At 41.7% G+C, this 26,642-nt stretch overlaps 1 protein-coding gene across 1 annotated transcript in view; it reads right to left on the bottom strand.

Moving 5' to 3' along the window:
• The window catches only part of LOC132875498 (astrotactin-2-like), a 908,673-nt gene that overhangs the window by 421,730 nt on the left and 460,301 nt on the right, over positions 1–26,642 (bottom strand). The window lies entirely within an intron of this gene.

Genomic DNA, 26,642 nt, shown 5'->3' with positions numbered 1-26,642 from the left:
TATAAGCTACGTAAGCACTTTATAGCAATTGACATAACCTTTTGTTCAGTCGTTTATATATATATATATTTTTTTCTTTTCCTCAGTAAGCACTTTATCTTGCTCAGGGACACAGCAAGTCACAAACACACCCTGGATAAGACGTCGCACCATTTATAAACAGTCCTAAACACTACTCTGTCAAACTAACATAACTTAATTCAAGCTACATGAATATTTATTAACATAACACTTAATATGACATAATGACGACTGACATTGTAGCTGTGTATATACTGTACACTCACTGAGCACTTTATTAAGGTTCTCTAATCAGCCGATCCCTCGACAGCAGCACGACACATCAAATCACGTAGATACAAACCATGTCTCTAGAGTTTACACAGAATTGTAAACTCTAGAGGGTTTCGAGCCCCGTGGCCGGCGAGGGCCTTTCTGTGTGGAGTTTGCATGTTCTCCCCGTGTCCGGGTGGGTTTCCTCCGGGTGCTCCGGTTTCCCCCACAGTCCAAAGACATGCAGGTTAGGTTAACTGGTGACTCTAAATTGAGCGTAGGTGTGAATGTGAGTGTGAATGGTTGTCTGTGTCTATGTGTCAGCCCTGTGATGACCTGGCGACTTGTCCAGGGTGTACCCCGCCTTTCGCCCGTAGTCAGCTGGGATAGGCTCCAGCTTGCCTGCGACCCTGTAGAACAGGATTAAGCGGCTACAGATAATGAGATGAGAGACAAAAAAACATTTTTCGAATGAATGAGCAACAGTTCTGTCGTTGTCTGTCCACAATTTACAAAAATCGCTACTCCTCCTACAGGAGTGATTAGATTTTGATCAAACTCACATACCATGTTCCCCAGGTGGGTGTGTATACAAGTTGTCAGGACGATGGTGCCACCTGTCATATTTACAACGTTACGGGTGTCTGAAATTTTTGCATGACTCGTCACATTAAACTCTACTCTTCGTAAACTGCTGGGACGTTTTCACTGAAACTCACCCAGAAGACTCTAAAGACATATTCCAACAAGAATTGTTCACCAGGTGGCGCCACCTGCCATGGATGCGGCTACACAGAGGTCATGTGCAATTTCACAAAAATCGCTACTCCTTCTACAGGATTTATCAGATTTCAAATGCAAACACAACAACCGTGACTGGTATGAGCTCCAGCCTCATTGAGGCTATTTTTGATAAGAGAGGTCAGAGGAAAATGGACAGATTCAAGGTGGTTTGAGTTTTTATGCCAGGAAGGATATCGTGACTCATACAGTATAATCACTCTTTACAGCCGTGGTGAGCAGAAAAGCATCTCAGCCTGCAACAGCAGAACAGAACAACACATTCCTGTGAAGGACAGGAATCTTCTAATCAAGAACAAGTTCCTATTAAAGCGGCCAGTGAGTGTACAGTATATTTTGTATGTCAGTGTCATATAATGGTTATAACGCGACATAGCTTAGGAGTACAAAAGATTTAAAAGGTGATGTGTGTTTTTGGTGGAACCGGATGTTTAACTGTTGCATGTTGACAGTTTATATTTTCTCTGCGGTTATAAGCGCTTACGTTATCTTTATGAGTGCTTTATGAACACACTATAAGGCATTCATAACTACAAATATCATGACGTTATAATGACAACGACATCGCTTGTTTTCCAATTAATTTCCTTCTCTTAATTAAATGCCTTGTTTGTGTATTTGGCTTTGACTGGATTTACATCCTGGCCCTCTTTTGGTGGATTATTTATTTATTTATTTATTTATTTATTTATTTATTTATTATGTGACCTTGGGTGTGAGAAAGGCACTACAGAGATCTTGCAGTCACGTGACCGGAAAGTACACAGCCGCCATCTTATCGGTAAAAAACACCGCTGAATACTGCTGCACTCGTGTACAGAATGGATCAATTTCAACCGACGGACTACACGGCTCATTTTTCTAATGAACAGATAATTAGATATATGTCTAAAATAAACGATCTACAGATTAGTGACCCTTATGGCTTACCGGACGGAGTTTTCACGACCGTATCAGTGGATGTTGAACTGCCAGCGGAATACCCAGACGTGTATAATTACCTCATCAACTTTCCCTCGCTGTTCAGTGGTGAAGCACTGCGTGCTTATAAATCTCTGGACAGTTATCTTTACAGAAATTCAGGATTTGTCAGCGACTCAGATGTGGCATCTTGTAAACAATAACAATCCTCATTGGACGGGTAAGTCACTTAAGTAGTATAGCACTGACCAGCCGATTATAGAATAGAATAAGGTAATTCCAGCTGTAATTCCAAATCGTCCGTCTTGTTTACCATGGATCTGGCGTTGGAGAGGTAGAGGCTTAGCAGTGGAGATTTGAGTGGCTGTTTTCTGAGCTTAGTCAACAGGCCGGCTCTGCAGCCTCGCTTTTGCTTCCGCTCCTGACGCCGCCTCCTTCGCTTTGCTTCCGATAACAATCCACGGAGACCCCACTGATTTCGCTATCTCGTCCGGAATGTTGTGCATGCGATGGAAATCGCTACAAACCGTCATTTTCTGCTGGAAACCAATGTCCAGTAAGTCCATACGGTTGTAGTGGATATTGAAGTCTGGTACAGATGAACAACACGCAAAAATACACACAAAAAACAAAAAACGTGCATGGGTAGGGAGAGCTTGTAGCCGCAGCCGTTGTAGTAGAATTGTATATAGTAGGGTTTTCCAGAAGAAAAGGTAGAAGTAAAAGCAGAAGTAGAAGGCGGAAATATGGCGTTTGACCGACAAGATGGCGTCTGTCACAATCTGGATCGGCTGTGACGTCACATGCAAGTGCTCCATATAAGTTGAAATTATTATTAATTTTTTAAATGGAAAAATTAATTAATTTTATGTATCTTTTATTATTTAATGGAGTTTATTCTGAACTCTGCTTAACATGTATACACTCGATGGACAACAATCATTTTTGCCTTTCTTAAATAACACCTGATTTGAACTGCATACTGCATAACCACACTCTTTTTCTACATTTTTAGACTAATTTTTATACTTTTTATACACAACTGAAGGACTCACTGACTCATATTTGAAACATTTCCATTTTACGGACAATTTTATACATTTCGGAAGAACTTGTTGTCCATAAATCCACACAGAGAAGCTAAAAAAAGAGTGTGTGTGTGTGTGTGTGGGTGTGAGATTTATACCGAGGCGCAACGTTGCGTCCCCTGCTGCTACGTCGCTAATACGGACCACCTGTTCCTCCTCATGGTTCCACTCACAAAGCAATATAAATAGAATCAAGTTTACACTGAATATTCTACTGAGCTTTTTTACTCCACATACATCTGCCACTTTTTTAAAAAAATTATTCTCCAAACAGCGCTCTTTTCTACTCTACTTTCTCCTCAGTTTAGTTTCTCATTGTTTTCTTGTATTTCTCCATTTCAGTAAACTCCTTCAGCTCTAGCGAATCATATCTCCCGAGATTGCTCTGCATGACGCGCCGTGGCTCACAGGAAGCTGATTTACGAGCTGTCAAAAGATATAAACAGCGAAATTCATAAATCTGGAAAAAAAAAAAGGAAACAACAAGCCAAAATAATACAATCAGTTCCCTTTTCGAAGTCTTTGCTTGTGAACTTGCTTTAATTTTTCTTCTTTTTTTTTCCCCCCATTGAAAAACCCAGACAGAACGTGCCACCCAGGATTATGGATCATTTGATTTACCATAATGTAATGCACAGGAATAAATATTCACAAATAGTCCTGCATACAACAACAACAACAACAAGTTTACTTTATATAGCACCTTGAACCAACCCAAGGATGCTTTCCAAAATATATGTCTTTGATCAATAACCATTTTAGATAAAAACACATTATAAAGAATTGTATTTTTTCATACAGTAAAAACTCAGACTCAAATATCAACAAATTATTTGAAAAATTTGAATCGATAAAATCCATCAATCACCACTGCATCCATTTTATTCTACAGTGAGATAAGGGACACGCCCTGTTCACTTTGACTGAGAGGCAGAGAGGCCACACCCCTTCATCAGGACTGACAGAGAAACAGGCCACACCCTCTTCATTTGGCCTGACAATCATAAAGGACACGCCTCCTGAGACTGACAGACAAAAAGTCCCTTCCTGCTTCATAGAGACTTCGTAGGCACACAGGCCACACCCCTTTTCACTGTCACTGATGTGCATAGGCCACACCTCTTTCACTAACACTGATACATACAGGCCACGCCTCTTTCACTAACACTAATGCACACAGGCCACGCCGCTTTCATTAACATTGATGCACACCAGCCACGCCTCTTTCACTGTCACTGATGCACACAGGCCACGCCTCCTTCTCTGAAACTGACAAGCACAATGGCCACACCTCTTTCACTAACACCTGCATGCACAAAGGCCACATCTCTTTCACTGAAAGTGAGTCAGACAAGCCACGCCCACTCTCAGGAATGTCACTATATAAGATTAATTATTATGAAAGGATTATGATTAGCATAAGTAATAAAACAATTTGTGTTGTGCTTGTTATCGGAAAATAATCAACGCCAAGATGTTGGAATGAAGCGAAGTTTTTGTTCCCACCATGAAGTTGAAGCTTGTCCCTATAACAAGTGTTTTATTCCTCTTATACGACAGCAATTTTTAATGATTACAATTTTTTATGAATTCATGAATCTGTTTATAGTTGTGTTTAATATTGTGAAACATTCCTGTTCTCGGTTACTTTATAACAGTGATAAGTCAACCGTTCTCTCACCAGCCTCTCTTTTTTCCTAAAACAACTCCTCCTCCTCCTCATCCTAGTGAAGATGTCAAAAAATGTAAATACACAGCTCAAGTGTTACAAAGCGCTGACACTGGAGACTCCTTCACTCAAGGATAAACATCTCCTCACTGAAAACATCACCGTTACAATCAATTACACGTTTTTCTTTTTAATCTGTTTATCCAGAGCGTCTTCTGCACAAGTCCATGTGAATGAGCTGTTACTATAGAAACAATAAAATACTTAGTGTTGTAGTCAAGACCACCTAAACTGAGACCAAGTCATGACCGAGACCAGTGTATCCAGACTAAGACTCTGAGGGGTTGAGATCAAGTCAAGACCAAGACCAAGGCAGGGCAAGACCAAGTCAAGACTACAACCAGACCAGTGTGTGTGAAGGGGGTGGGGGAGGGGCAACGGCTCTTAACAGGAAGAAAAATTTCGAATTAGCAATGAGTCACGTTATTGGTTGCATTTGAAGCCAGGCTTGTAGTACTTGAGTCCAGGACTCGGAGTCGAGTCTGATTCATGCCTTAATTTTAAAGGAGTATGCCACCCCCAGGTGAAATTGAGTCAGTCCCTGCAGTCCCTAGAGTTGGATGAGTGAGCCAAAGCATTTTGTAGCTGACCCAGCCATTGCCCTGATCTAGAAACGCCCCAGTTAGCTTTAGCTTAGTGTAGTCGCTGTAATCCGGCGTGTCCAGCTAGCATTGTCATTGCAAAAGTGAATCAAATAACTCAAGATTTTTTATAATTATTTCTCGTGACTTGTACATTCACATCGAGTACACATATCAATGCAAATTAACACGAAGGGATTTACTAGACCAATTTATATATGGAACTATTTTCGGCCACAGCACAGGCAATGCACCGCTGCAGGCGCAAAGACACCACGCAGCACCTGAAAACCTCTGCGTGGTGACTTTGCGCCTGCAGCGGTGCATTGCCTGTGCTGTGGCCAAAAATAGTTCCATATATAAATTGGTCTAGTAAATCCCTTCGTGTTAATTTGCATTGATATGTGTACTCGATGTGAATGTACAAGTCATGAGAAATAATTATAAAAAATCTTGAGTTATTTGATTCACTTTTGCAATGACAATGCTAGCTGGACACGCCGGATTACAGCGACTACACTAAGCTAAAGCTAACTGGGGCGTTTCTAGATCAGGGCAATGGCTGGGTCGGCTACAAAACGCTTTGGCTCACTCATCCAACTCTAGGGACTGCAGGGACTGACTCAATTTCACCTGGGGGTGGCGTACTCCTTTAAGGACTAGTGACTTGAGTTGGACTTGAGCACTGATGATTCGGACTTGGACTCGTAAACTGGAGACGAGGACTTGGATTTTTTCTTTATTTTTTGTAATATGCCATAATAATTTGACAGAAGATATTTATATCTACATTAATTATTTATACTAATTTTGTGCAAGAGAATTCACATTCACCTGTTCATACGTCATGTTCAGGAACAAACTAGCGTTAATGGCGCTAAAATGTCTGGAGAGACGCGCCTAGGATTGTCCGCTTTGCTTATACAGACTTCTCGTGCAGTGGGAAAAAATGCACTGCTGTGTGTTCCATACGTAGAAGAACTATCGAGGAGACGACGGGGACGACCTTGAACTTCAATCGTCATTTGGCGAGACTCCACCCAGAGGAGGAAGTGACATGCTATGCTCATTGCTCTGTTGATAGTGGGCGGGGCTTGCTGAGTGATGAACTAGCTAGTGTTAACCCTCTCTCATGTTATTTTCCCTGTTGATAGTGGGCGGGGCTTGCTGAGTGATGAACAAGCTTTTTATCTGTAGCCTGTTAACTAAAATGGGGCAGTCGAGCAGGAACGTTAGTCCAACACAGCAGCAGAGACGCTTTCACATAAAGGCAGCAACAGCCACCGTCAAATGGTGCGATTGGAGTCTTGTTCTCGGACTCGACTCAAAATTTTCTTTAATGACTTGGATTTGAACACTGGGGACTCAAGCCTGGACTCGGACTTGAGGTTTAGTGACTCGACTACAACACTGTTTGAAGCAGGAAGTTTGACATCCAATCACAGTAACGATGTTAACCAATACTGTAAATCAGACAATGCACAGGCAATTTAGTGAAATCCACACAGTTGTGGTCTTGAGATCAAGAGCAGAAATAAAATCACGAGTCCTGAATGTCCGAGACTGAGACAATTACAGAGTAAAAATGCATTCGATACATAGTTTTCACATGACGTCACAGAGTCAGGGATTCCCTAGTGGCGGCCATCTTGCGGGTCAAGCTTACCATACGGGTCACTGAGCACACATTGTAACGCGCGAGTACAAAGTCTTCAAAAGAACCCAAGCAGGCTATTTAAAGCTAGCAATGGTGCACACCTGTTGTATTCACGGCTGTCGTAATAGGTCAGATGATGACGTCAAGCGGAGCTTTTATGGAATTCCCACTGTACGGGAGCACGAAGGCGAGCAAACAAAGAAACTCAGCATACAAAGGAGAAATCTATGGCTTGCGAGAATCAACCGCAAGGATTATCAGCCTTCCAAACACAGCAAGGTCTGCTCCGATCATTTTATAAGTGGTAAGTTGTTTAAATAAACAATCAATTGTGTTTAAGTTTGTTTTTGGAAACCAAAACATCGTGTAAACAATCTCTGGAGAATGCAAAACTGGAACCGCTGAGTGTACGTTTACATTGTACACTGACATGGTACTGTAATACCACTAATGGATGTAAAATTTGTCTTAAATCAACTCGATATTATACACACACATATATTTATATGCAGTGTTGAGAGCTCTAAAATTCCAATGTTTACATACCTTGGCTGTAATTAGGACACGACTGTCACTGGTTTTTATATGGTGGACTTTACGGACCCAGCCACAGACAAAATAATTGTATGACTCCAGCGACTTGTATGCTTTGAGGTCGTCAAGTGTGTAGGCGCTTTTAGTATTCACGAAATAGTTCACAATATCAGGGTACGATATGGATGGCAGCCCTGCATAGTCACTTGAAAATGCATCTTTGCCCACTTCGTAGGGGTCAATTCCCCCAATCAAGGCCAGGTTGGCTGCATACCGTTGTCGTGAGATGTCGTCCAATGTATCTATATACTTCCGTTTGCTTGATTTTGCCGACATTGATCTTTATTTTAGAAAACTGACTATATAGCTTCATAAATTCGTCCGAGCTAACGTAGCCAGTAATGGCGATGGTCCGTTTTGTTTGCCCCACAAGATGGTGGCTGGAGGGCGTTCCCCGGAATGCCGTGACGTCAGTGAAAACTATGTATTCCAAGGCAAGACCTTCAAAAAGTGGTCTTGAGATCAAGAGCAGTCTCAAGTCCTACAACACTAAAAACAAGCACGTTAATACAGTATAAACCTGCGATTTGCAGCTGCGCTACTGTCAGAGCTGCTTTTAAAGAGAATTAATCAACACCAGAATCAAGAATCCAACAGCACTGTAGTATAAAGTAGGATTTACCAAAAACACTCCTGTTCTTGTTCATGTCTGAATCTTGGAGGAAATTAAAAAAAAGCCAAGATGGCTGATATCACCCCACAGGCTAGTGCTTAATACGACAGAATGACACCATCATAACTTTAGGCAGCGATGCTTTGACATCTCATATTGCTTTGAGGAGAAGTGAACTGCATGTCAAGGCATAATAGAAGCAATGAATTTTACAACTAGCTGTTAAATAATTCATTAAATGAGTTTATGAGCTGAGCGTATGGCGGATACCTGCGACACTTTTTCCTTGACGTGACTGACACTTTCTCTTCCATGACAACAAATAAATAAATAAAGACATAAATACAAACATAAACAAATCAACAAACAAATCCACCCTTTTCAGACGTCTGTCAAATTCAACCCGGTTGTAGCTGCCAGGTTTGTCAAGCTGTTCCACTTTCGAGATTTCAAATTAAAAACATTTTCAGCAACACCCTGAAAGATTCCACCTGCCTCCAAATGGCCTTCAGATTGCTGCCATCGTCATGAAAAGGTGCATTTAAGCAATTTTCAAGCTTGATGACATTTTAAAGCTTCTCTCTCTCTCTCTTTTTTTTAATGAACTTACATGGCATGTTGAATGGAAGGATGTTTTTCTGAAGGTCTTTCAAAACTCTGAACCTTTCTTTTAGCCTCTGGTTGTCGCCAGAGACATTCAATGAAGTCGAGCCGCCGCTAATAAAACGAGCTCATCTGCATGCGGGTAGGTGCAGCTCGTTCACCCCAATCTGGAAGGTCAAAGCCGTTAGCCAGGTGCTAAAACTGCCATCCCAAGAACAATAACAGTGGCCGTGCGTTAACAAAGAGCACTAGCTGCAGCTTTGTAGCATGGAATGATGATCACCTGATGGATCGTTCCAGACTAAATCTTCTCTCATGCGAGGAGGTGGCACGGCGCTAATGTTATTCAAACACCCAAAGTCTCAGCTTTTGTGAGAGCACTTACCAAAATGACAGTTGTCATCTTCTGTCGAAGTGTGTGTTCTTTCCATCAAGTTCCTTTTAACTTTTTCGTTTTGATGAAATTGAAAGCCATGCCATGGAGAATTGAAGGAAAAAAAAAAGATCTAGATGATATCAAAGTGACCACCATTTTGATCCCTTTTGAGTCTGGTTCCTCTCAAAGCTTCTTCCTGATGATGTCTCATGGAGCTTTTCCTTACCATCATCACCTCAGCGTTGCTCATTTGGGATAAATTTATTTCTTCATACATTTAAAACCTTCATTATTCTGTAAATCTGCTTTGCGACAATGCCAGTTGTTAAAAGCGCTAACTTGACCTGACTTGACTTAGGCCCTGTCCACACGGCAACGGATTCAGGTGAATCTGATAAAATTGTTTATCGTTTTGGCCTGGTGTCCATGCAGCACCGGTGTTTTGGGTGCCCCAAAACGAAATCTTTTGAGAACGGGTTCCAGAGTGGAAAAATCAGGCAATGGCGCCATTGCGAAGTCGTCTGGATGAGTAGAACGGATTTGTTTACGATGATGTCACAACCACATGACTGTCAGTGCTTCACGCCGGGTAGAAGTGTAACGAACTCGATGCGAGTTGTCAACAAATCCTATAACTTGGTTCATGAAACGCGCTTACAAAATATTTTCACTGTTAATATTTATTGTGTAATGGTGAAAAGTGAGAGAGAGAGAGAGAGAGAGAGAGAGAGAGAGAGAGAGAGAGAATAGCCCTTAGGGCAGAGTCTTTAGTCCAAACACTGTGGAAGTACTGAGTATAACCAAACCGTGCACCGCCCGTGCACTTTCCAAAAACAAAAACAATCCCACCAGCAAAAATAAGAAAAAAAAAGGAGCGATCTCACCTCTTCAGATGTTGGTTTAAGTCCGACAATACATTCCTCAAAAAGGGCGTAGAAGAACAAAGTAATCCATCAACGTGTAGCATTCAATTTATTCCGGACCATTAAAGAATTCTGGAGGATATCAGAATGTTGGCGTACCGGCTTCCATCTACCCCCATTCATTCCTCTTTCCGTGTCTTTCGTTTTACACTACTGATTAATAATCAAAACTTTATGTGGCTGATGCTACAGAAGAAGGGGTTTATGCGCATGCGTCTACTTCTTCTATTGTTCTAGTGTCTCCGATGGGACCGTCTTACAGCGCACGTAGAGGTGTGGCATGTGTATTGCATCGTTTTCAGCAAGCGTTGCGTTGCCATATGTACCTGATATTTTACTGATTCGTTGCCCATGTGGACGCAATATTTAAAAAAAAAAATCTCGTTGCCGTTATCGTGTGGATGTAGCCTCAATGTTCCATCATGTTCATGCTGTGCATTTTCATTGTTAAAAACAACACAATCCCTCAAACACAGGCCCTAAAATGTTTAAGAAATCGGTATTCCAAAAGCAACAGCTATTGCTACAACCCTTTATAACAAATGACATAGACCTAAAAAAGCATTTATAAAGGGTATTTCCATCTATACAACTGCTGCTAGTTGGAATAAAGACTTATTCCAACTAGCAGCAGTTGTACCTTTATAATGGATGCAAAGCTACAATCGACATGCACCTGCATAAATATTTATAACAGCTTCTTCCAAAATGCTAATGTCGAGCTGAAAAAAGGTAAGACTCATCAACACCTACATAACCCATTTATAACGCCTGACCCTTTTAAACCTGCAACTGATAAACCTTCTTAGTTTTCTTAAAATCCTTGATGTGTTGGAATACATTCTAGTAATAACTAATATAATTCTATCCACATTCACTGGATATGAGCAATCGCGTGCTCTGATTGGCTACTCTACTACTAGGATATCAGCTCATATACCATGAGGAGAGAAAAATAAAAATGGCGGAGCGTGTTGCTGAACCAACCAAGGACGAAATAAAAACTCTACTCGAAAACAAAACCCCCAAAATAGTTATCAAGTATTTAAAAGAAACAAATAGCTACTGTAAAAGAATATAGTTTTTTCTCCCAATATCTCCTGTTCTACACTCCAGCCCAGTTGGTGGCGGTAATGCACCTTTAAGTTGGTTTGCCAACCACCAAAAAACCCTAAAGAAGAAGAAGAAAACCTCAAAAAATACAAAATAGCAACAAAATATGGAATAAAAGTATTTGATGGTAAGAACGAATCTTTTTTATATTTTTCAAGAATTATTATTATTATCGCATTTTTCACAAATTGCTCGTGTCATTTCACCGGTTTGTTTACAGTCTAAGCAGTAATGATTTTGTTGGACGTTTTGTATAAAGTTTTTATTTATCAAATTTGCAAAAAATAAAAATAAAAATGTCCTGTTTCTCAAAATCTAGTGAATGTGGATAAAATAAAACAGTTATTCCACTCAATCTCGTCATACATTGCTTATAGACAACTCAGTGCTACGCGCTTCATCGGCTATCAGCTCATGTACGACTCGATTTCGTGGAATAACTGCTAATTATTCTATCCACATTCACTGGATATGAGCAATCGCGTGCTCTGATTGGCTACTCTACTACTAGGATATCAACTCATATACCGTGAGTAGAGAAAAACAAAATGGTGGAGCGTGTTGCTGAACCAACTGAGGACGAAATAAAAACCCGACTCGAAAACAAAACCCCAAAAAATACAAAAAAATGGGAACAAAATATGGAATGAAAGTATTTGACGATAAGAACATATCTTTTTTTTCAAGAATTATTATTAGCACATTTTTCACAAATTGCTCCTGTCATTTCGATCGTTCGTTTACATTCTAAGCGGAAATGATTTTGTTGGACGTTTTGTATAAAGTTTTTATTTATCGAATTTGCAAAAATCAAAAATAAAAATGCTCTGTTTCTTAAAATCCAGTGAATGTGGATAGAATAAAACAGTTATTCCACTCAATCTCGTCGTACGGCTTATAGACAACTCGGTGCTACGCGCCTCGTCGGCGATCGGCTCATGTACGACTCGATTTCATGGAATAACTATTAAATAACACTTCTAGCATTTTACATAAACACTTGAATTGTCGTGTCCCTGATAAATCCAAATCACAAGAAATGAAATTACTTCATGACTAAATAATAAACGCTTCTGGTAACACTTTCAAAACCACGTTATAACGAACTATTAACCCATTCATGTCATGTTATAATGCATTCGTAAGGCGTTTTATACACTGTTCTAATTATTTATGAAAATGCATTACACTTTATAGCTGTGTTTATGATACATGATACTATAAATGGTGACAAGTTCATAACACATTATAACAACATAATGCACTCATAAAAATGTACTGGGGCAGATTTTATTTAGTATTGCCGATACACACTCACCGGCCACTTTAATAGGAACTTCTTGTTGATTCAAAGATCCCTGTTCTTGGCTGCAGGAGTGGAGACCAATGTGTTCTTCTGTTTGCTGTTGCATGCGGAGATGCTTTTCTGCTCACCACGGTTGTATGGACCCTTTTCAGTCACGTGACCTTCGTAAACGCGACCGCCATTTTGGACATGTAGTGGACTTCGGCTCAAATCGGTTTGAATGCGAGGAAGGCGACAAACATAAAAGAAAAAGGAGCGAGATGCAGAAAACTGTATTTACTAGTTTACTGTAATTATGATCTGGCAGCTATTTACACCGGATCCAGTGTAAATAGCTGCCGGAGCCAACGTCCGGCCAGGCCGTGAGCGAGCGCGCGCCGGCTCCGCGGACGTTGGCTCCGGCAGCTATTTACACTGGATCCGGTGTAAATAGCTGCCAGATCATAATTACAGTAAACTAGAATGGAATGTTAACAGCAATGTAATGCCTTTTCTGGCTAATTTTATTCGTCTTATCTCCAACAAAGTGGTCACTACACAAGCGTTGGTATGCCGCTATCCATCTTCTCCGTCGGTCAGCATCTACCGGGATCCGATAAAATGATAACCCTTGCCTTGTTTGTTGATGGTTACTACATCCAGGTGCACAACAATATAGTGGCATGATGGAAGTCTTGCTGAAAATAAACACTTTCTTTGCTGCCGTTCCTCAATGTTGGCTGTGGTAAACTACTGGTAGTACATGTCCAAAATGGCGGCCGCGTTTGTCGTGACGTCACGTGAAAAGGGTCCATAGAGTGGTTATATGAGTTACTGTATCCTTCCTGGCAAAAAAGCTCGGACCACCTCGAATCTGTCCATTTTCCTCTAACCCTCTCTTATCAACAAGTTTTTTCCACCCACAGAACTGTCGCTCACTCACTCAAAAAATGTTTTTTGTTTTCCGCACCATTCTGTGTAAACTCTACAGACTGTTGTGTGTGAAAACCCCAGGAGGAGATCAGCAGTTTCTGAAATACTCAAACCTCATCCTCATCTGGCTCAAACCAACGCCCACAGTGCCACAGTGAAAGAAAGAAAGAAAGTCACACTTCACTGTGAGATCACAATTTTTCCCGTTCTGATCTGATGTCTGAACATTGTGAACATGAAGCTCTTGATTTGTATCTGTGTGATTTTGTGCAATTCTAAACGTTACTATAAACTGTAATGCTTTTTAATTAATAATTATAACACTGTATATAATGCCTTATGAGTGTATTATAAGCTGTTATAAACATAGTCATAGTCCTATAGTCTGTCATGTATGTATGTATGACCTTCATAATGTGTTACGACATGTTTTTGGTCTGAGCGCAAGTGCCTCAAAAAAAAGACTTTTGAAAAATTCGAATCCAGCAGAACTTGGATCTCTTTATTGATAGATTTGGTGTTTTATTCAGTTTTTAAATGAAGGGCAAAATGTGTATCGGTATCAAGCAGCAGAGGCGGGAGGCCGGCCTGTAATCATTTTCTCCTCTGTTCTCTCCAGCGTCTGACCCGTGTGATTAATGATAGATTTCATTAGAATGCTTTTCCAATCTCGCTAAAGGCCGTGCAGGCAATTTTCCGATTTCAAGGTTCATGGCATAGGCACGGCAACGAGGAGATCATTGTCCCAATGCATATTTTCACACAATTTCAAGGAAACCAATTCAAGCTGCAGGAATTTTAGAGGATTCATCATGCCGGTCTTACTCAGGAGCCCGATACACACAGGATATAAAACCAGGCTGGCTGATCGACCCAGATAAACGACAGCACCGTTTTCTACAAATTGACATTAAAAAGGCAGAACACATGGACACCTATGTAATCTCTTTATAACTACTGACATACAAATCTATAAGGCATATTCCATTGACACTCACCGGCCACTTTATTAGGAACACTGCTATATCCACCTGCTGTTTGTTTCACAAATCAAGAGCTTCAGGTAATGTTCACAATGTTCAAACATCAGATCAGAATGGGGAAAAAAAAATCGTGATCTCAATTTTTGTGTGACTTTCTTTTTTTCTTTCACTGCGGTATGGGTGTTGGTTTGAGCCAGATGAGTATTTTTGGTTTGAGTATTTCAGAAACTGCTGATCTCCTCCTGGGGTTTTCACACAGAACAGTCTCTAGAGTTTACACAGAATGGTGCGAAAAACAAAAAAACATTTTTTGAGCGAGTGAGCGACAGTTCTGTGAGTGGAAACGACAAACGCCTTGTTGATAAGAGAGGTCAGAGGAAATTGGACAGACTTGAGGTGGTTCGAGCTTTTTTTGCCAGGAAGGAAAGATATCGCAACTCATATAATCACTCTTTACAGCCGTGGTGAGCAGAAAAGCATCTCAGCATGCAACAGAAAACCACATAGGGTTCCACTCCTGCAGCCAAGAACAGGAATCTTCGAATCAACAACAACAAGTTCCTATTAAAATGGCCGCTGAGTGTATATCTGACTCTCATACATGGACACCTACTGTACATAAGCCCTTTATAGCATTTTACATAGACCTATAAGACAACTGTGTGACAACTGAATAAACCTCTATGAAGACTAATAAAGGCTTATTCTGTCTATATCCAATGATCCTGTTAATGTCATGCTGACATAAAACAGTATTCATGGGCAACTACATAAGGCCATTATAACAGTTGACATAAACCGACAAACATTTATGAACGCAGCTTCCAAATCGAGTCAGCTGTCATTAATTCTGATGTCAGCTTGATACAAAACAGTACTCATGAACACTGACATAAGCCCTTTATAACAACTGACATTAGCCTATGTTTAGTAATACTTATTCCAACTCGAGCTTGTAATCTGACATAGGGTCATTAGTAATCATGAACACCTACATAAGCCCTTTATAACAGTTTACATAGATCTACAGTATATAAGAAGTAATAAATACTTAATATAGCATTCCTGGCATATTGACAATAATTTATACGTAAAGGCTTATTCCAACTAGAGCCGATTGTCATGTTAATTGTGATGTCAAATTGACATAAGAGCATTAGACTACAGTGACAAAGACTTTGGCTCTGTGTGTGTGTGTGTGTGTGTGTGTGTGTGTGTGTGTGTGTGTGTGTGTGTGTGTGTAGAGAATGCACAAGAAACAGATGGATGAATAGAGGAAGCCGTCATGAAGCCATGAGTGAAAGAGCTTTTCCTGACTTGAAAGCAGGATAAACCTGGAGGATCCGAACCCAATCTCCTCACGCCTTAATCAAACCCCGGCAGGAAGCTGAGATTGGCCTGGCAACCATCCCAGAATTCCCTCTTACACACGAGGTGGAGTGTGTGGAGAGAAAGACAAGAGGTTTCTGTCAGCGAACTCACCGCTCAATCTGCTGAGGGAGCCGAGGGTCTGGGAGTCCGCGGGGAAATCAGCAGATCCACGGGGCCCGAAACACAAAGGGGGCGGGGGCAGGCCGAGGGAAAGGGTCTCAAACAGAGACAAGATTGGGACATGGAGAACGAGTATGATGGAAATAAAGAAATCAGCTCTTTATGACTCAATGTGCAAACAACAACATAATAATAATTTAAAAAATATAATAATAATAATAATAATAATAATAATAATAATAATAATAATGCTGAGAGAAATCACTGTGAGCTGGAGATTATTGTGGTTGACTTCTATTTTATTTGACTCCTATCATTTGAGTTGAATTATTTTTCTTTTATTTACCTTCTTTTTGAAGTTGACTTCTTTTTACTTGACCTCTTTCAAGTTGACTCCGTTTTTTAAGTCGACTCTGTTTTTATTGACTCTTACTCCCTTTTTTAAAAAAAATGTCGACTCCCTTTTTTTTTAAAAAACATCGACTCCTTTTTAAAAAAGGTCAACTCTTTTTTTTTAAAAAATGTCGATTCCCTTTTTTTAAAAAAAAAAAAGTCGACTCCCTTTTTAAAAAAAAAAAAAAACATCGACTCCCTTTTAAAAAAAAATACATAGACTCCCTTTTTTTAAAAAAAAAAGCCGAATCCTTTTTTTTAAAGTTGACTCCCTTTTTTAAAAACGTCGACTCCCTTTTAAAAAAAAAAAATGTCGACTCCTTTTAAAAACGTCGACTCCCTTTTTTTAAAAAACGTCGACTCTCTTTTTTTTAAAAATGTAGACTCCCTTTTTTAAAAAATGTTGACTCCCTTTTTTTTAAAAAACACCGACTCCCTTTTTTAAAAAAAGTCGACTCCTTTTTTTTTAAAAAGGTCGACTCCCTTTTTTTAAAAACGTCGACTCCCTTTTTTAAAAACGTCGACTCCCTTTTTTAAAAACGTTGACTCCCTTTTTTTTTAAAACGTCCACTCCCTTTTAAAAAAAAACAAAAAACAAAAAACGTCGACTCCCTTTTTTTTCCCCAAATATCGACTCCCTTTTTTAAAAAAATGTCAAGTCCCTTTTCTTTAAAAACGTCGACTCCCTTTTTTTTTTAAAACGTTGACTCCCTTTTTTAAAAAATGTCGACTCCCCTTTTTTAAAAAATGTCGACTCCCCTTTTGTAAAAATGTCAACTCCCTTTTTTTTAAAATGTCGACTCCCTTTTTTTTTAAACGTCAACTCCCCTTTTTTTTAAAAACGTTGACTCCCTTTTTTAAAAAACGTTGACTCCCTTTTTAAAAAAGGTCGACTCCCTTTTTTTAAAAACACTCCCTTTTTTTAAAAAACACTCCCTTTTTTTAAAAACCTCGAGTCCCTTTTTTAAAAAAAGTCAACTCCCTTTGTTTTAAAAAATGTTGACTCCCTTTTTTTAAAAAAATCAACTCCCTTTTTTTTAAAAACGTCGACTCCCTTTTTAAAAAAAAGTTGACTCCCTTTTTTATAAAAACGTCGACTCCCTTTTTTTAAAAAAGTTGAATCCTTTTTTAAAGTTGAATCCTTTCAAAACGTCGACTCCCTTTTTTAAAAAAAATGTCGACTCCCTTTTTTAAAAAAAAAGTCGACTCCCTTTTTTAAAAAAAAAGTCGACTCCCTTTTTTTAAAAAAAAGTCAACTCCCTTTTTTAAAAAACGTCAACTCCCTTTTTTAAAAAAAACGTCGACTCCCTTTTTTAAAAAAAAACGTCGACTCCCTTTTTTTAAAAAAACGTCGACTCCCTTTTTTTAAAAAAACGTCGACTCCCTTTTTTTTAAAAAAACGTCGACTCCCTTTTTTTAAAAAAAACGTCGACTCCCTTTTTTTAAAAAAAAACGTCGACTCCCTTTTTTAAAAAAAAACTCGACTCCCTTTTGTAAAAAAAAACGTCGACTCCCTTTTTTTTAAAAAAACGTCGACTCCCTTTTTTTTAAAAAAAACGTCGACTCCCTTTTTTTAAAAAAAAACGTCGACTCCCTTTTTTTAAAAAAAAACTCGACTCCCTTTTTTAAAAAAAAACGTCGACTCCCTTTTTTTTTAAAGTTGACTCCCTTTTTTTTAAAAAAACGTCGACTCCCTTTTTTTTAAAGTCGACTCTCTTTTTATTGATTCTTTTTACTTGATCTTTTTGAAACAACTTCCTTTTAAAAGTTTATCATTTTTAAAAAGTTGACTTTTTTGAAAGTCGATTCTTTTTTTGAAAATCGACTCCTTTTAATTGACTCTTTTGACTTGACCTTTTTTTTTTAAATGTCAACTCCTTTTTTAAAGTTGACTCCTTTTTTAAAGGTGCTTTTTTTCAGACCTTGCCCTTCTGGGCCACCGTACAGAGATGACTAAAACCTGAAATGGAGAAATAAACTCTTTATGAGTTCATATGCTTTAAATAAATATTTGAATTATCAATTGATTTGTTAATTGAAGATTAATTAATTGATTAATTTCTATTTCTGACAAAACAAGCCTCAAAACATGAAATAATCTCTTTTTGGAGTTTATGTGCCAAGTAAACAAACAAACAAATAAGAAGAAAACTTAAAAAAAAAAACATTGAAAGGCCGAACCAAGCAAATCTTCAGTTCATGTAGAAACAAAATTTCTCCTCACGTTTTGACAAAACTTTCAAAAATCTTCCGACTCTAGTTTATGAGCGTGTGATGAAAATCGTCTGCAATGCTGATATTTTTCCTTTTCACATGGTGATGAGATTCAGTCGGTCAGCTGTGTTTGTAGCAGTTAAGCGAATGAGGAAATAAATATTAATAAAATGGTCAGTATGTCATTAATCCTGTTGTTACTGATTTTCTCTTTTTCCGTGTTTCTGCTTTTTCGAGACCAAAACACGCAAAAGTGTAACACGTTTGTTTAATCATGAAATAAACATGTGGAAACGACTGAGTTAGAGCTCCGGGAAAATTACATTTTATATTTATACATTTCAAGCTGAATAAAACACATTAAGGACACATGTGTACACACACACACACACACCCCGCCCCCCCGTGAATGTTTACGATGACAACAGACCTGTTAGGACTAGGACTGTTTTGGCCTCTAGAGGCCGCTGTTATTTCCTTTTCATGTCGTGTTTATTTTGGCCTCTAGAGGCCGCCACTGTTCCTGTGTCTTGTGTTTGTGTTAATTGCCTAATTATCTTCACCTGTGTCCTTAATTAGTTTGTCTATTTATACCCCTGAGTTCAGTCCTCTTGTCACGGAGTCTTTGTGCTGTTATGTTTATCTCCAGTTTCCTTTGTACTGTGTTTTTTTTGATCTTCTTAGCTTTTGTATTTTTGCACTTTGCTTTTCTTTTGGATTACACTCTTTGGTTTTTTTTGTCTTTTGTTTTGCCCTGTATATAGTGTATATAGTTTAAATAAACCTTTTTGATTCTTTTTCTACTTCCGCCTCACGCCTCTGCATTTGAGTCATCCCCCTGGTGGCCTAGTGGGGGTTTGCTGGATTATCACACCAACGAACCAGGTTCGAATCCCAGCAAAACCCTAACAGAAAGACTCCGTCCCGACCGACTCAGCAGAGGCTGCTTCAACTGTCTACCCGGCCAACCTTCAGGGAATTATGGCAGCTTTGACACGCTTCGGAGCAACCATGGACGCTCATGGACGTACGCTCACCAGCCAACGTGAGGCCCTCGCTCGCCACGAGGAACTGCTTCAGCAAATTGGGAAAACCCTGGCACAGCTGACATCTCTGCCTGCATCTCCTGCTCCTGATCCAGTTCCTGCTCCTGATCCAGCTCCCACTCCTGCTCCAGTGCCTCCTGCAATGCTGCCTTCTTCACCTCGCGAACCCAGCCTTCCTGCACCACAGAGGTATGACGGCAAGCACAGTGAGTGCCGAGAGTTCCTTACCCAGTGTCAACTCACCTTTGAGCTTCAGCCTACCACCTACACCACGGATCGCCGCAAGATTGCCTTTGTGATCACCTTATTAGCTGGTAAGGCGCGAGCCTGGGCTACTGCTATCTGGCAAAGACAGGGACCTGAGTGCTTTGATTTCCAGCTGTTTTCTGAAGAGATGCTTCGGGTCTTCGATCAGGCAGACATCAGTACCGACGCAGCCCGAAAGCTCATGTCCATCCGGCAAGGAGGAAGCGTCGCAGATTACGCCATCTCGTTCCGAACACTCGCAGCAGTAAGTGGATGGAACGAGACTGCCCTGGTGTCAGCCTTCCACCATGGTCTGTCTGACCCCATCAAGGACGGTCTGGCCTCTATTGGATGCCCAAGTGACCTCGAAACCCTCATCTCACATGCTATTCGTCTGGACAACAGGATGAGAGAACGCCACCAAGCCTTGAGCCCCCCCAGCCTCCCTACCTCTACCTGGAGACCGTCTACCTCCTTCAGTGACTGTCCAGAACCCATGCAAGTGGGTCGTACTCGCCTCTCCGCATCTGAGAGGGAGCGCAGAAGGAGGGACAAGTGCTGCATCTACTGTGGCAAGCCTGGTCACTTCCGAGCATCATGTCCCGAACTCTTGGGAAAAGGACCGCCCCGTCCAGCCGAGGGAGGGTTGTGACGGGGCCTACCCTCTCTCCCGGACTCCCTGGCCAAGGAATCTACATCCCGGTCTCCATCTCCTGGGGTGAGTCTGTCCACTCTTGTCAAGCTTTGATAGACTCAGGGGCGGCTGGGAACTTTATGGATATTCACTTCGCCCAAAGCATCAATATTCCGACTGCACCTCTTGAAGTCCCACTGTCTGTGTCTGCCCTCGATGGCCAAGCGTTAGGTGATGGAAGAGTCACCCAAGTTACTTCTCCAGTTTTCCTCCAGTCTCAAGGTCACAAGGAAGAAATATCCCTGCACCTGATTCCTTCACCTGAGTTCCCAGTTATTCTAGGCCTTCCTTGGCTTACTCGCCACAACCCTCGCATAGACTGGGTAACAAGCCAGGTTGTGGAATGGGGCCCTGCATGCCATGCCTCTTGTCTGCTCTCTAGCTCTCCTGTGTCTCCTGCCGAGCCCCCTGATCTCACCGAGTTATCTCAAGTTCCCACAGAGTACTGGGATCTCAAGGAGGTATTCAGCAAGAGCAGGGCCGCCGTTCTTCCTCCGCACCGGGCCTACGACTGTGCCATCGACTTGCTCCCTGGGACTACCCCTCCTCGTGGCAGACTGTTTTCACTCTCTCAGCCAGAACGCAAGGCCATGGAGGAATACCTCAAAGATGCCCTGGTCTCTGGGTTTATTCGACCCTCCACTTCACCTGCTGGAGCCGGCTTCTTCTTTGTCGGCAAGAAGGATGGGGGGCTCCGACCATGTATTGATTACAGGGGCCTGAATAAGATCACTGTGCGCAACCGATATCCCCTTCCGCTGATGTCCACAGCTTTCGACCTGCTCCAAGGCGCCACCGTCTTCACCAAGTTGGACCTACGGAACGCATACCACCTCATCCGTATCCGACAGGGAGACGAGTGGAAGACTGCCTTTAACACCCCGTCTGGGCACTACGAATACCAGGTGATGCCCTTCGGACTCACCAACGCACCAGCTGTTTTTCAGGCCCTAATCAACGACGTCTTAAGGGACATGATTAACCTATACGTTTTTGTCTACCTCGATGACATCCTTATCTTTTCCAAGACCGTGCAGGAGCACCGCCACCATGTCCGCCAGGTTCTCCAGAGGCTGCTACAGAACAATCTGTTCGCCAAGGCCCAGAAATGCGAATTTCATGTTCCCGAGGTCTCCTTTCTGGGATTTATTGTACGGACAGGCCAACTCCAAATGGACCCTGCCAAGACCCTGGCCGTCCGGGATTGGCCTACTCCCAAGTCCGTTAAGGAGGTTCAGCGGTTCTTAGGATTCGCTAACTTCTACCGCAAGTTCATCAGGAACTTCAGTTCTGTGGCAGCACCCATGTCAGACCTCACCAAAGGGACAGGTGGATCTTATGGCTGGTCTCCTCAGGCAGAAAAGGCGTTCAAAGACCTCAAGGACCGCTTCTGCACGGCACCCATTCTGGTTCTCCCGGACACCTCCCAACCATTCATCGTGGAGGTGGACGCCTCGGACAGTGGTGTCGGCGCGGTGCTCTCTCAACGTTCGGAAGGAAAGCTGCACCCCTGCGCTTACTTCTCCCACCGCCTGAGTCCTGCTGAGTCCCGGTACGATGTGGGGGATCGAGAACTGCTAGCGGTCAAACTGGCCCTTGAGGAGTGGAGGCACTGGCTGGAGGGAGCACAACATCCATTCCTGGTTTGGACTGACCACAAGAACCTGGAGTACCTCCAGCAAGCCAAGAGACTGAACCCTCGACAGGCTAGGTGGGCCCTGTTTTTCAGTCGATTTGACTTCACCCTCTCATACCGCCCCGGCTCCAAGAACACCAAACCTGACGCACTGTCCAGACTGTTCTCTGCCACTAACAGGGAGAATGAAGTCGGGCCTATTATCCCTGTGTCCCGGATTGTGGCCCCTGTCCGCTGGGGTATTGAGGAGGCTGTCCGACGAGCCCAACGCCAGGACCCCGGTCCTGGGACGGGGCCACCAGGCCTCTTGTACGTCCCACATCAAGCCCGGGCCAAGGTTCTCCAGTGGGGTCACTCTTCCCCTCTCACCGCCCACCCGGGAGCTCGGAGGACCCTGGACTTCCTGAAAAGACGCTTCTGGTGGCCTAACATGGAGCAGGAAGTAAGGTCATTTGTCCTGTCCTGTGAGGTTTGCACCAGAACCAAGAACCCACGACAGCGTCCCCAGGGTCTCCTGCATCCTCTGACCATTCCCCGGCGTCCCTGGTCCCACGTGGCAGTCGACTTTATCACGGGTCTCCCTGAGTCACAAGGTAACACGGTCATTTTGGTCTTAGTTGACAGATTCTCCAAGGCCTGCCGCTTCATACCACTGTGCAAACTCCCCTCTGCTCTTGAAACTGCGAAACTTTTGTTTAATCATGTCTTCCGAGTCTTTGGTCTTCCACAGGACATCGTCTCAGACCGAGGGCCCCAGTTCTCCTCCCGAGTGTGGCACGGGTTCTGCAAGGTCATCGGAGCCACTGCCAGCCTCTCCTCTGGGTTTCACCCACAGTCCAATGGTCAGACGGAGAGGCTCAACCAGGACCTGGAAACCACCCTGCGAGGCCTGGCTATGGATAACCCGACATCGTGGAGCACCTGGCTGCCATGGGCGGAGTACGCCCACAACACCCTGCAGTCATCGGCCACCAAGCTGTCGCCATTCCAGTGCCAATTCGGGTTCCAGCCACCTCTGTTCCCGGACCAGGAGGAGGACGCGGGGGTGCCCTCGGTCAACCAATATGTGAGACGGTGTCGCAAGACCTGGAGCAAGGTCAGGAAGACCCTCATACAGACCTCCAGAACCAACCAGACTCAGGCCAACCGCCATAGAAGACCTGCACACGCTTTCCGCCCTGGGCAGCGTGTTTGGCTGTCCACTAAGGACCTTCCACTGCGGGTGGAGAACCGCAAGCTTGCTCCTCGCTACATTGGCCCCTTCAAGGTGGTGCGCAGGGTGAACCCTGTCTCCTACCGGCTCCAGTTGCCCCGGACTCTGAGGATCAACCCCACTTTCCATGTTTCCCTGTTACGGCCCGTACTGACGTCTACGTATGCCCCTGCCCCTAGGAACCCCCCACCCCCCCGCATCTTCCAGGGGCAGACTGTGTTCACTGTGAATCGCCTGCTTGACTCCCGCCGGGTCCGCGGCGGGTTGCAATATCTGGTGGACTGGGAGGGCTATGGTCCTGAGGAGCGCTGCTGGGTTCCTGCTCGGGATGTCCTTGATAAAGAACTATGTCGGGACTTCCATTCGGCCCATCCGGATCGCCCTGGGAACGTCAGGAGACGCTCCTAGAGGGGGGGGTCCTGTTAGGACTAGGACTGTTTTGGCCTCTAGAGGCCGCTGTTATTTCCTTTTCATGTCGTGTTTATTTTGGCCTCTAGAGGCCGCCACTGTTCCTGTGTCTTGTGTTTGTGTTAATTGCCTAATTATCTTCACCTGTGTCCTTAATTAGTTTGTCTATTTATACCCCTGAGTTCAGTCCTCTTGTCACGGAGTCTTTGTGCTGTTATGTTTATCTCCAGTTTCCTTTGTACTGTGTTTTTTTTGATCTTCTTAGCTTTTGTATTTTTGCACTTTGCTTTTCTTTTGGATTACACTCTTTGGTTTTTTTTGTCTTTTGTTTTGCCCTGTATATAGTGTATATAGTTTAAATAAACCTTTTTGATTCTTTTTCTACTTCCGCCTCACGCCTCTGCATTTGAGTCATCCCCCTGGTGGCCTAGTGGGGGTTTGCTGGATTATCACACCAACGAACCAGGTTCGAATCCCAGCAAAACCCTAACAAGACCCTCATCACGGCTGTGTGTTTTCTCTTCACACGTCCCGGTGCCATTGCACCTTCATTCCCATCTCACGTGTTCACAGAAGCAGGAAATGAACTGAGACGCTGTTTCCTGTCGATGATGGTTTATTATTGCACGTTACTCTCTCTCTCTCTCTCTCTCTCTCCAGCACTCACAAAACACATCTGTAGGTTGGAGGTCGATGGCGGATGTGATGTATCGATTTGAAGATGCTGACAGTGTACTGTTTCATGACTGGATTGTTCTCTCTGAAGGAACCCGAGCAGATGTGAATGTTTTATAGAACCGCAACGGCTGTAGACTTTATCACGGCTTATATTTATTACAATATTACATTTTCTAAAAAGTGTGTGTGTTATTACTGGGCAGCATTTTAAAATTATTGTTGAACATTCTACAGTTTTGGCAGCCAATTGGGTTTATTATTATTATTATTATTATTATTATTATTATTATTATTATTATAAATAAATAAAATACAAAAAAGTGCAAAAATAATGTGCAAATAAAATAAAACAAGATCATATAATAACAAATTCAAGAAAGCACAATTAAAACATGAAATGAAAATAATAAAAAAACTCATCTGACTGTTGACAAAAAACTAAATAAATAAATAAAAAGAATGAATAAAAAGAATAAATGAATAAATACATTCTGTTTGTAATATTTTCTCTTTTTCTGTCTCATCATCAGCTCTGCTAGTTTCATGTGACTTGTAGTATATTGTCTTAGCATTCATTTTTTTTGATGATATAAAAATAAATATTTGGATAAAACAGCCTGAGGAATCTCTGTAGGTGCAAAAGAACACCAACAAAAACGTTTTATATATATATGTGTGTGTGTGTGTGTGTGTGTGTGTGTGTGTGTGTGTGTGTGTGTGTGTGTGTGTGTTATTTACAGCTGGGAGGTCCGTATGGTGAAATACCGTGACCGAGGAAAGTACTGAGCGAGGCCCTCTGGGTCGAGGTCAATATTCAAGGCCGAGGTCACGGTATTTCACCATACGGACCGACCTTAAGCTGGTAAATAATATATTTATTTTTTTCTTTACCAAATTCTAACAGAAAACGAGCGCGCCCGAAAGGGAAAACCAAGCCGCCATTTTGAATCCTCATTCACGGCTGTAATGCAAATGGCTTCCTCCTCAGTATACAAGTGCACTTCCATGGCAGGAAAAAAACTACATTTTGCCACCTATGTAGTCCCCTATTTATACAAATAAGAGTCATTCAGGATTCAGCCATGTTTTTGCTCGGCGTTAGCAAGTTACAGGTTTTTAGCTTTCTCCTGAAATGTTTTCTTTTATTTCTTCTTCCTCAGGGTAGTAAAACTCGCTTTCGCTGTGAACACTGTCGTTATCACTATCCATGCTGTAAAATTAATGCTATTCTCCTGAGAAATGCTGGCAAAAATTTATACGATTTTTGATAATCTTATAAATAAATCTTATAAAAAAAGATAAATGTTGACAAAAAATGCTACTATGTTTGTTGTTGTTGTGAACAAGCGAGTCGCCAGAGGTCCATAACTGCCTCACCAGCGAATCAGAGCGCAGGATTTGATGGAAACTGGACCGCGAAAAAAATAAACATTTTTAAGAAAGAACACAAAGCCTTCAGATGACAGGTACATGTTTATGTATCCAGTAAATAAATAAATAAATAACTTTGATAATGTCATTATTCCATTATATTTCCTTTTTTTAATCCATAGATTGTTTTTTTAAACTCTATTTCTGACCCTTTCTCTGTTTCCATATGAGCGTTGGTTACGCTATTTCCAACAAGCTAACACGTACTGTCCGAAAAAAAAAACATTACACAAAGAAAAATCACTTTTTCTTTCATCTGACCGGCTGAGAAAAGTTGTGACTGTTATCAAAGTTTATAATTTACTCACTTTCAATTCTTTTTTCCCCTTGTGTCTGTAATGAAAGAAAATGACTGCAGATGGTAGATGTACATTTATATTTAGATTTACATTAAGCCACTTGGCAGATGATTTTATCTATTTGCTTTTAAATGATATAAAACTGAAGCAGATGGTTTCAAAAAATATCAAAAACAAGCAGAAAATATTTGTGAAAATAATGAAGGGTAAAAAAAAACTGTAGGAATACTGTATATGGAATCAGAATGCTGGATTTTTTTTCTATTTTATTTACATTTTCCTGAGCTACAGCTTCAGGAACAAAAGTTCCAGTTATTATTATTTTTTGTTTGTTTCCTGTTCAAGATTTACACCAGAAGACCTGTCAGCATTTGTGGGCGGAGCTAATGTACTTCCTGAAAAAATTATTGTGCCATATTT

This window comes from Neoarius graeffei, chromosome 28 (assembly GCF_027579695.1).
Source record: "Neoarius graeffei isolate fNeoGra1 chromosome 28, fNeoGra1.pri, whole genome shotgun sequence".
NCBI classification, from domain to species: domain Eukaryota; kingdom Metazoa; phylum Chordata; class Actinopteri; order Siluriformes; family Ariidae; genus Neoarius; species Neoarius graeffei.
The sequence above is the reverse complement of the archived record's forward strand: the minus strand, read 5'-3'. Positions and strand labels throughout refer to the sequence as shown.